Source organism: Orbicella faveolata, unplaced genomic scaffold (assembly GCF_042242905.1).
Source record: "Orbicella faveolata isolate gen_17 unplaced genomic scaffold, um_ofav_v1 contig_13, whole genome shotgun sequence".
NCBI classification, from domain to species: Eukaryota; Metazoa; Cnidaria; class Anthozoa; order Scleractinia; family Merulinidae; genus Orbicella; species Orbicella faveolata.
The window spans coordinates 16695001-16707352 of NW_028301540.1; the positions used below are offsets into that span (position 1 = coordinate 16695001).

Below are 12352 nucleotides of genomic sequence, written 5' to 3' on the forward strand. Positions count from 1 at the left end.
AACACCCTCCTTTGGTAGATTGACCTGAATTTCTTGATCTTGAGACTGAACCAGCACGGCATTATTAGGATCTATGTCTACTGATTCGGTTGGTGTAGATTCACTTGGTTGAGGTTCATTAAATCCAGCAGGTGGGTCCAGTGGCATGGGACTAGCATTACTAACAGAGGCAAGATACTGCAAACAAAACAGTATACATATATCTGTATAGCCATACATTAAATTATTCATGTGTTGCTAATTTTTAGGAAGAGTAGGTGAAGAGGAATGGAAATACAGTACAGTCAAAGGTTTGGGGATTGTATTTGAAAGAATAAGTCTTTATTTAATTTTTGTTTAAAATTAAATTTCAGTTGATTTCATTTTCTGAAACAGTTGAATTTTGATTTCAAGGGAAGAATACAAACTAACTTCCCTTTCTTAATACATCTTAAATAATTAAATCTTGTGTGTTGTTTTGTTTTTTCCAATTATTGGCCCCAGGGAAACTACACATCTGGTGGTATATTTAGGAGTCATGCAACCTCAGAGTGAATGTATCGAGTCTTGATTACACAAAATAGAAACAGCTCCATCATATATTAGCCCTTCAGTGTGAATAACATAACACAAGGGTCTTACCTCTTGTCTGGTTTTCTCCAAAGAACGTCTCTCAGACGATAGTCTTGGTTTTTTGGGTGGTGGTCTATGTGAGAATAGGGAGGGTATAACATCTGATTTCAAGATGGCTTTTGGTTTGGAGCCGAGTAACTCTGCCTTTAAGTCACGCTCGTATCAATTGGGTGTGAAATGTTCCAAACACAACCTTGAGTATTTAGAAATGACGAGATCAACATGGGAGATTTTTGCCAACCACTGTTCTCTGATAGATGGGTCACTTGGAAAACAATGATACGATATACCAGTAGTAAATCGTGAGTCGTTATTGCAGTCAAAGGCCGCGCAGTACACCATGATGAGACCGAGAGATCTGAATTGATGCACTACAGCTAAGGAGTCTACATTTATACGGGTTCCTTACGTAAGACCGGAATATACTGCATAAATAAAAAGTCAACCAAAGTCCATTGCAGATTTCAAAATTTTATTTCCTTTGTTATCATCTGACATCTGGCATCACGGAGACCTCCGCGCGATCTTAGCACTTCGATCATAACTCGCTTTACTCTGCAAAACAAAGCGGATCTGTGGAATATTACGTGTAGGATCAGGAAATAGAACATTTATACACTGGAAAATGTACATATGCTTTGCGTTAATGGTCCAAAAGAGTAAACACATGACATTTTCAGTACAATTGCAGAATGTTTTGCAATCACTTGGCTAATAAGCTTATGTACGTGTTTTCGACATTCGATTCCCAACGTGGGCGAGTGAGATCCGTCAATTCAAAATGGACTTAACTTACACAATACCTAAAGGAGTTGAAGATTATTTGTGGACCCTCTAGCCGTCTTTCCCTTCGCAAAATTTGTTTCTTCTCCTTGTACCTCGCCGTATGTGCATACAAGGCTCTCTGGCAATGTTTACTTTCTTCCCCATATCATATGTCATAAGCTTCAGTACGAACTGCTGACACAAGCTTTCCGAGCTGCCGCACAAGAACCAAATAAGCAGTAAAAACCTTGGATTTTTGGCGTGAAAAAAATTGTTTGAGAGGAAAAAAATAGCGAGCATTGTTTCATATAGTATAATTAAATATAAATAACAAAAACTTGCTTGAATTTTGGCTTCAGTTCTCCTTTAAACATCCCGATTAAGCCTGTATGTATAGTTAGTCTATAATGGATGGAATAACAAATTAAAAATAAGTAAAACAAAGTGTCAGTTGTTGTGTGCTGCTCTTGATCAGAAGCTCATTTTTGTGTTTAACAAGAGACAACTAAAAGATTGTGCCATTATGAGTACAGCATTTGTTAAACGTTTAAGAGTACTGGGTACCATAAGAGCATAGGTAAGGCCCTCAGTGATTCATGAAGCTGGCTTGCCAGCGTAGACTCTGGACTCGAAACACTCTCTTTAGCACCATTGTGCATTAGCGTTGTTATAGACTCCTTTAGATACTAACAACATTGAAGGTTACAGTGGATAACAAGTCATATGGTGTTAAACAGTACAACACCTTCTAGTGAGTCGGCCAAAAAGGCCATACAGGAAGCAGCATTGCTTAGGTGTAAAGAAAATTGTCTCCTGTTGCAACAGCTTTAAGGCTATAAGCGTGTGATTACTACCACAACAAGATGCACTTATAGCCATTAATTGGACTAACTGCTGTTTAAATCCAAATTGAATAAATTCCATTCTCTCAATGTTGGAACTTCTAGCAAATTACTATGAAAATGGCACCTTTGTAACCCAGCTGAATGCTAAATAGTATTGTGGAAAACTGAACATAGAAAAAAAAACGGATTAAGTAGAAAAGCTGAAACTTTGCCAACACAATGCCAAATGGCAAGTGTACAATTTAAAGTTTGTTCCATGTTTTTTCTTTAAATGCCTTGGGCATAGTGACATTTGCAAGTTCAAAATGACAACTTTGACCTAAAAATGAAATGCCAAACTTGACTCGGCATGAAAGTTCATATCATTACAACCTGTTTTCTCAGAATGTTCACAAAACCCCTCTTAAAATCAATGGGGTAAGAGAGGCTCTACTGAAGCCAAATAACAGGAGAGCTTCCTGACACTCTACTAAAGCTTGATATATAGTTAGTTTTTGATTGAAAGTGTCAAGAGTAAGATCATATTGACGGAGATGAAAGGTTACAAAAGTGGTGAACTTTACATCTAGAGGGAGAGGGAGGGAGCACGAGAGATAGAGACTGGACAGGATTCAAGATTTCTGTGTAAGAAAACAGTACATGTATGCACATTTGTACATGTTTATCACTGTTAATTTTCAAGTAAGGGCAAGGTTTCAGGAATTTTTGAGCCTTCGGTATTCTAATAAAGGTATACTGTAACATCAATTAATATATTTCTGGTCAATTTGTGAAATTTCATTTTGATCAATTTTATTCCTGGAGATTCCCACTCAATTCTGGGAAGTGACGATATGCAAATAAGTTTGGAGGATGACGAGCGAACTCTCACTATGGTTGAAGATTTGTGTAGTGAAGATGTAGCAGGAAATTCTAGCAATCTTTCACCTGCTCCGCTAGCTGATGAAAGGGATGCAGCAGCAGATATTTCTAGCAAAAGTGTGAAAGATAACAAAGAAAAAATCCTTACTGAATCGGAGGAAGCTATGGCAAAGCTTACTGTTGTTCATGCTGACCTGGGTGAATTTTTTGCATTCAACAAAAGTCGCATTTCCTGGTTTCAAAAGAGAAGTTGTTGGAACTTGCTGGTGATAAATGCAAATTTACTGTTGATGACCACATATGTGGCAGGGAACTGCATTTCAACACTCAGGAAGTTGGAACTGTCCTTGAAATTACATGTTCATGTGACAATAACCATTTCAGGAAATGGACATCATCTGAGGTTCTAGACTACAAGAAAAATAACAGAGTCTGTTAATGATTCAATGTTGGCAGCATCTGTGATAGTCTCATGAAACAACTATGCTAAATGTAAATTGCTTTGTCAGGCCTGTTGGATTAGTTGTTCATTACATCAGACTTCCGGTTTTCTAGTTATAAGACCCTGTTGCATCTTGGGTCCATGTGCTTTTCATGATCCACCATCTTGTTCACTTCTTGAATTGTATGTCTGGTATGCAGAATAAATCCTTGCTTTGAAGATTAAATATTACATGGTGGCACCAGTAGCTGGAGACACTCAACACTAAACAATGCCAGGAGGCGACGAATCTAGTTCATCAGCGTCTGAGATGATTAATCAGGCCCAAACGACCACACAAATTCCTCTCCCCGGAAAGTTCGAAGAGGCAAACAGCCCACAAGCAGCAGACGCATGGCCAAAGTAGCTTCGCCGATTCGTCAGGTACAGAGTAGCGTCAGAGCTCAACATAAACCACAAATGGAGCAGGTCAGTACTCTCCTTTATGCAATGGGTGACAGTGCCAACGATATTCTTCAAACGCTTCAATTAGATGAAGGAACTGTCTCCTACGAGGAGATCAAGAAATCATTAAATGACCATTTTGCTGAACAGTGAAACGTAATCGTGGAGAGAACACGTTTTAACAAAAGGTCTCAAATAGCAGGAGAATCGGATAATTGTGACTATGGTGTGTTAAAGGATAGCTTAATTCCAGGCCGAATTGTAGTGGGGGTACTTGATGATTCACTTTCCGATCGACTTCAATCAAAAGCTTCTCTTACACTCGCACAAGCCGTTCAAATGAGTCGTCAGGCAGAATCTAGAGCACAAAACCGTGATCTTGTCCGTGGGGACAACACACCAGCTTCAGTTGAATTTATTAACTCAGAGAAGTCTGGAAATAAAAAACTTCCGAACAAAGAAACTCCCAAACCTGCCCAAAGTTGTGGATGGTGTGGCCACAAAAGACACCAGCGCCAAGTTTGCCCGGCTAAAGATGCTACCTGTAACAAATGTAAAAAAAGGGGACACTTTCAAAATGTTTGTCTCAGCCCTGCCACCCCAACAAAGAAAGTATACGAGCTCGAAGATGATGACGAGCAGGAAGAGGGAGATGAGGTTCTATTTCTTGGAGAAGTTCAAACCAGGGGGGGGGGGGGGTGTGGACCGCCCAACTCGGGATTAATGGCCACAGTACTCGCTTCAAGCTGGATACTGGTGCTGCAGTCACAGTCAATGGTGCACATACCTCGTGGCTGAAAGATCAGACGTTTGCCAAACCAAAATAAACCTTACGAGGCCCTGGAAATATTCAAATCCCAGTCATTGGCATGTTTCAAGCTAACCTCTCGTACCGCCAGAGAAAAGTTACTGAACCAGTCTATGTCATACCAGACCAGACATGTCCACTGCTAAGCAGAAAAGCCTGTGTTGCATCGGGGCTAATCACTTGTACAGATGATGAGATTGGTGAAGTCACTCCACAAAATGCTGATTTCAAAATCGAATTCCCCTCACTGTTCAGTGGCCTGGGAAAGGTGAAGACTGATGCAACCTGATGCAAAGCCACATTGCATTTACACGCCAAGGAAAATCCCTTATCCGTTATTGCCAAAGGTCAAACAAGAATTACACTCTATGCTTCAACAGGGAGTCATCTCACCAGAAACAGTACCAACTACTTGGTGCTCTGGTCTCGTCCCAGTCACCAAACCTAATGGCAATGTCTGACTCTGTGTAGATCTAACCAAGTTAAACAAGGCGGTCCAGCGAGAAATCCATCCAATGCCATCAGTCAATGAGAGTCTTGCCAAGCTGGGAAAAGGTTGCTTCTTCACCAAACTCAATGCAAAAAGTGGGTTTTGGAAGCTTCCCCTTGATGAAGAGTCAAAACTGCTGACTACATTTGTAACACCATTTGGCTGCTACTGCTTCAACCGCCTTCCGTTCGGCATATGCTCTGCACCAGAGATTTTCCAGTGTACAATGTCCGAAATCCTTAAAGATGTAGAGGGCGTAATTAGCCAAATGGATGACATTCTAGTCCATGGAGCTGATCAAGAAGAACATGACAGACGTGTTAGAGCTACACTGCATTGTCTACAAGAGGCTGGCATAACCCTCAACATTGAGAAATGCCAGTTTTTCAAGACCTCTGTGAAATTCCTAAGCTCCATTATTGACGAACAGGGAATACATGCAGAGCCAATGAAGACGAAAGCCATATCGGAATTTCCACCTGCCCAAAATGTGAAGGACCTGCAATGCTTTATGGGGATGGTGAACCATTTGGGGAAATTCATTCCCCAACTAGCCGAGATGAGCGAACCCCTGCGTCAGTTGTTATGCAAAGACACCACATGGCTGTGGACGGACCCCCAGCAGAGAGCCTTTGAACAGATTAAAATGGCCCTCACATCAGCTGAAGTTTTAGCATGTTATGACCCAAGTCGACCAACCATCATCGCAGCTGATGCCTCCTTAAACGGCATTGGTGCAGTCCTCCTCCAGGTACAAAATGACGGGAATCGTAGACCCATCAGCTATACATCATGATCACTCAGTGATGCTGAGAAACGCTATGCTGTCATAGAGAAAGAAGCACTAGCAGGAGTTTGGGCATGTGAGAAGTTTAGTGAATATGTTGTGGGCATGAATTTTGTCCTAGAAACTGACCACAAGCCCCTTCAAACCCTCTTCAACACCACTGGGCTTTCCAAGACACCACCGCGTATCCAGCAGTTTCGCCTTAGGTTAATGAGATTTAGCATCACTGTCCAATATGTGCCTGGGAAACACCAGCTAACAGCTGACGCACTCTCCCGATCACCTACAGAAAGTCCCAGAGAAAAGGACGAGCAGTTTGTAGACGTGTTAGAGAGCTTTGCAGCCCAGACAGTGTTAATACTCACAGCGACTACACAGCTCCTGTCACAGATACGAGAGGCACAGATCGCTGACGAAGAATGCGCTCAAATCAGGAACTATTGCAGTCAAGGATGGCCAGCATATATCCCTCACCAACCCTTACTACGTCCCTACTGGCAAAACAGGGCCCATTTCAGCATTGTTGATGACTTGCTTCTCTGCGACGAGCGCAAAGTGATTCCCAGGTCCATGAGACTGGAGATACTTGGCTGCATTCATGCTGGTCACCTTGGTATAACCAAGTGCAGAGCTAGAGCCCAAACCTTTGTATGGTGGCAAGGGCTCTCTACACAGATTGAAAACATGGTGGCAAATTGTAACACCTGTGCCAAAGATCGCCCCAAGCTCAAAGTACCACTCATGTCAACCTCCTTCCATTCACGTCCATGGGAAAGGCTAGCTGCTGACCTCTTTGAACTCAAAGGAAAGGTCTACTTGGTTGTCGTTGATTACTATTCAAGATGGTTTGAGATCAAGGAACTGAATGACCAATCATCTGCCAGAGTCATTTTAATCCTGAAAGAACTATTTTCCACACATGGCATACCTGACATCATTGTATCAGATAATGGCCCACAAGTCAGCTCTGATGCTTTTCGGCTGTTTGCCACTAAGTACAATTTTGTTCATGTGAGAAGCTCACCTAAATATCCAAGAGCCAATGGGGAAGTTGAAAGGGCAGTTCGTATGGTCAAAGCACTGCTCTGCAAGAATGAAGACCCGTATCCAGCCCTCCTTGCTTAATGATCTACACCTTTGCAAAATGGTTTTTCACCCAGCGAGTTACTAATGGGGTGCCGTCAGCGAACCAAGGTTCCTGCCATGCCCAGTGTCCTCAAACCAAATGTGCAAGATACCAACCAGCAAAGAGTGCAACTGAGAGAGGACAAATATAGGTCAAAGTTACGGATTTGTCATGACAAACAACACCAAGCCCGTGCCCTCCCTCCACTCACCACTGGCGAGCAAGTTTGGGTGCACGACCAGAACCGAGAAGGTCTGATCATTGGAGCCACCAAGCTACCGAGATCCTACTTGGTGAAGACCACCTGAGCACATTGCAACGTAATCGGTCTGCTCTAGTTCCAACCAGTTCGAAGCCAGCCTTTCCCTCTGATGGCCTAACTGTGGCACCTCGCCATCATGCACTGCCTGTGGACCAAACACCTCCAAAGGTTTCTTCCAATGTGCGAGAGAATCTACCGGCTGAACCATCAACACCTGCTGGATCCACAACAGCTGTGTCAACCCAAGAAGGCCATCCGAACACTGGGAACTTTCTTATGGAGCGTGTTACACGCTCAGGACGAGTAGTAAAACCGCCACAACGGCTAGATCTGTGAACATTTAACAAAGCGAACTTGCCTTGAACATTGTTACATTATTGTTGAGTTTACCGCACTGTGTGCACAGAGTTAGCACTCAAACTTTGGGGGAAGATGTTGGATTAGTTGTTCATTACATCAGACTTCTGGTTTTCTAGTTATAAGACCCTGCTGCATCTTGGGTCGATGTGCTTTTCCTGATCCACCATCTTGTTCACTTCTTGAATTGTATGTCTTGTATGCGGAATAAATCCTTGCTTTGAAGCCTAAATATTTCAAGGCCCTGGGCTTGAGCTTGATAAATCAGAGCACTTTTCTGCACTTCCAGAAACACTGCCCAGCACCAGTTGTGGAAGAAGTGTGGAGAGACATGAACAACGTTGTGAAACAAATTTTCAAGGCATACGAGGACATTTGCCTCTGTAGGATGGTCGGAATGATACAGGCAGCCACAGTTCCAGGTACTGTGTTTATACCTTGATGAAGCATTTCACTAATGCTGTAATTGATTTGGAAGTCATTGACAAGCACAAGACTTGGGGAAACTCAACAACTATGGAAAAAGAAGCTCTGTGCAGACTGTTAGAGAACCTGGTCACTGTATTCCCCTTTGATGAGCTCACAACTGATGCTTCCTCAACTGTTATTAAGCTGGTCAGGGATTTGCAAGTGAGCTACGTACATGCAGATTTTTGTACATGACAGACAAACCTTGGTAGTTATTTGTAATGTCTTTGTTGTCCCAGTGTGATTGCTCTGTTATATACCAAGGGCAATGTCATTGCTGAGGGCTGGAAAGAATGGAAATAAAGTTGCTTTTAAAGAACGACTTGTGAATACATTAAGGATCTCGATTATAACATTATTAATAAAATTAAACACAGTTCAGTTTATATAGTACAATGTTGTTATTAATATAAATGAATATTGATTTTAAACAGAGAAATATCCCAAGCTCATGAATCTGTTTCACTCACTCGACATATGGCATAAAGCAAAGAAGTCGAGTGAGGCCCTCCACCAGGTATGTAGAGAGCCACACAAACCAATATTTATTACATCAGTTCAGGTGGTGACACCAACTACCTTATCATCATGAGACTATGTTTCCTTGTCGACACCCATAATTGGGAAGGAGTAAGTTGCAGACTACCATTTGAAGGTTTTTCTGATGTTATAATCCTGAACATGCAAAATAAATAACTTTTTGATGCATAACTAAGGTTATCTATGTGCATATAGTGCTCTACATTTACCACATGAACAGCAGCATGTCTACAAAATATGCTGACAAATGAAAAAATGTTGTTTTCCTTAGGCTGCTAAAATCAAGAGGTGCTCAGACCTACAGACATGGATTGATGTAATAGTCAATCATTTCTGGTTCTGCAGTCAGTCAGCTGAGGGAAATGAAGAGGAAATCAAGGTTTGTATACAAGTAATCAAATATAGCCTAATACAACAGTTGTATTGTATTGCTTTTTGACACAAACAAGGGATGCACATGTCAAGACAAAGGTCTTTATCTAGTGGCAATCTTTTTCTCTATATGCAAATAACTTGCAATACATTACTACAAACTGCTTGTTATGCTACATGGCCTATTTAATGCAGCGACAGTTAATGAAGCCTTTTTTAGTTGGATTATCCCTTTTTTCCTCTTCCTATCACCTGTTAACTTCTTTAAAATACAGGCATTTAGAAGGGTGATGCAAAATTCACAAATTGAACAACCTTAATTTTTTTTCCCAGGACACCTGGGTGAGAGTGCTACACCATGTATGCAGGGAACATTCATGGTCATCTGGTAGATGCAAGGATGATGATCAGGAGAACATAGAGGGTCCCAACAACTACCTGAATAAAGACTCCAAAAGTCATGGTGGCACTTCAAAAAATTTTCTTAGATCCCAAATGGCTTAAAGCTCTTAATTTCTATGTCAAACTCAAGTAGTAAGATTGAAACTATTCAAATATGTGTTGGATTTACAGTGGCTTAGGGTAATTTTTCTCTTTCCATTGAACTGTGACTCATTTTGCACACTTTTAGGCATACCAGTGAGCTGGAAAGTTAACGGCATGATGACTAAATATGTACCTAAGAGAATGGCATTTGATCGAGTTGAATTTACATCACTTTATTCTAGGAAGATTGTCAGTAACTGATGGAGAAACAGATTTTAAGGCTCAAAAAAGAAACTCCCTAAAAAGAATTGTACAAGTGTGAAAAGTTAATTTGGGTGACCTGAGAAAACTGGAAGTTGGTTATCACTTTTCTTATTTTGATATTACCTTGTTTTAGGTATCCCTACTTTATTATGAGAGTTATGTTGGCTGTCCTGGACCACAATTTCCACCTATTTTGCAAGGCAAAAACCAAGGTTGATGGTGGACAACGTGACCACAGGAAGTATTGAAGGCATTCCCAGAACTTGTCAAGGAACAGAAGACAAACAGCTCCTTTCCCTTCCTGATTGCCAAAATGCTGTGCATGTGTACTCGAATGGAGGAAAGTTTCAACCTGCCATCAGATCATAATGAGTTCGATCCAAAACAAATTGCAACAATTGGTATGAAAGAACCCCTTCCAACAGAGGAACTCCTCAAAGGGCCTTCGCATTTTATTGGGAAACAAAAAATGTGAACAACCTGTGCTCCTTTTGATGCAAAGTAGGCCCCTTATTTTAGAAAACTAGGCTCCCCTGGGTATTGACACTGCATAAATGGCACCAAATTTGGGTAACAATACTGTACATCAACCTCCTGTGGATGTTCATAGACAAAGGATTTTTATACACAATGTTTAAGAAAGCCAGAATGAGCCCTGAACATTAAAAAGTGAAAGGACCGTGCTGGAAGTAGGATGATTACCACCTGTGATTAATCCCATTGGACTGAGTTGAGAAAGGGCTGAACACCTTTTAAGAAAATTCGGGAATCCTGCAGTCCAGGAACAGAAGATCTTGTTGCGCCCGAAGTTGTTTAGACAACTTGTCACCTGTAACTACGTTTTATTCATCTGCGAACTCCCTTTTCATCTTTGAATTAAGAACACTTGTTATACACGTCATTATAAGTGTGCTTTGCATTATAAACAGAAATATCTTTAAATGAGGAGTAAATATTCTCATTAAAAAAAGTTTAAATGTTACATTTGTCTTAAGTTTGGACTCTCTTCCCCTCAGTTCATCACAAACATCAAAATTAAACTTTCTTCGTATAAATGTTAAAATCGCGACATTCATTCGCGATATTAGCTTAAGTGCGATCAGGTTTGAAGAGTTGCATATTCGCCTAGTGTGCCTGCTGGCAGAATACAGAGAAATTTGTTTGCGATTAAATTTGGAGCAATCAACAAACTACAAAAAACAAATTCGCTGCGATTGGCATAAGAGATCGCCATTTTATAAAAGGAGTGAAATGTTTACTTTTTTTGAACTGAACTAATGCGCAACATTCTGTACCAATAATTATTCTACAGCAAAGTGTTTAGAATGTTATTATAAGGAGGGGGACATTGGGGTTTGCGGTATTGTGGTATTGGACAATTTTTCTTGCGGTATTTCAGTAATCTTTATCTCGAAATGCGGTACTGTGGTATTCTCCGAACCTGGGGATGTGGCTTTTTAGCACGTTGAACAGTATTAAAAATTATCCTCCTAGTCCTCCAATGTTTTTCAAGCCTTTTCTAGCTTCCAATTGGACATTCCTGATGAAACTTAGCTCTCATGGTAACGGTAAACTCCAACGTAAAACCAAATTATCATTTTTTTGTTTTCTTTTAGTATTAATGAGAAGTTTACTGTTTTGCTTGCACTAAAGCTAAAATATTCTTGTAAAAGAAAGCCACAAGCATACAGACAGTCTCCTCCTACTTGGCAGAAGTCTTTTGTTATGACAAAACCTGTAGTTATCTTTGTCTTGTTGCTGTTGTAGTTTTTTGATCAAACCGAACAAGTGTTGAACAAGAACGATTTCTATTCTTAGTTATTTTTCGTTTGCATGACACTGAACAGTTTAACAATTATTCTAAACTAAAACTCAAGCATGCTTTGTTTGTTTGATTGTGTTTTCACGTTAAGGCAATGAGAAGTTATTGTTTTACTCAAGCGAAACAGAAAGCTAACCTAAACAGACAAAATGAAAGCTCTGGGCCAAGTTGTTCAGAAGCCAGTTAATGCTAAACCAGGATTAAGAGTTAACCGAAGAGTTGATTTTTCTTGTATCAAAATGTTTTTCACTGCTTATGTTTTGTGTAGTTTGAGATTATTCAAACTTAAAACTGAAGAATAAATGAATACGGTGAATAACTTTTTAAACCACGCATAATTAAACCATGCATGTAACATGTATTTTTCCTGCTGACAATCTCTGTAAAAATTAGGTGTGCAAAGCGTACTTGTGTGGGCTTAGATTTACTTTTATTCCATTCAGTTTGAAAGCCAGTTTTAAATGTCAGTATTTGGGAGTTAAAGTACTACAAGTGAATAGGCCATCACTAGAAAGATAAAGGTATAAATTTAAATATATAAGGTAATATTGATTATTAGGTATCAACACAGGTGAGTTGTTATTAATTTTATTGAAGATTG

At 40.4% G+C, this 12352-nt stretch overlaps 2 pseudogenes; one reads left to right on the plus strand and one right to left on the minus strand.

The window, feature by feature from the left end:
* LOC149115335 (uncharacterized) overlaps positions 1 to 978 on the minus strand; it is a 2791-nt pseudogene extending 1813 nt beyond the window's left edge.
* Positions 979 to 2100: 1122 nt separating this feature from the next.
* On the plus strand, positions 2101 to 10404 carry LOC149115336 (uncharacterized; annotated as a pseudogene).
* Positions 10405 to 12352: the final 1948 nt, after the last annotated feature.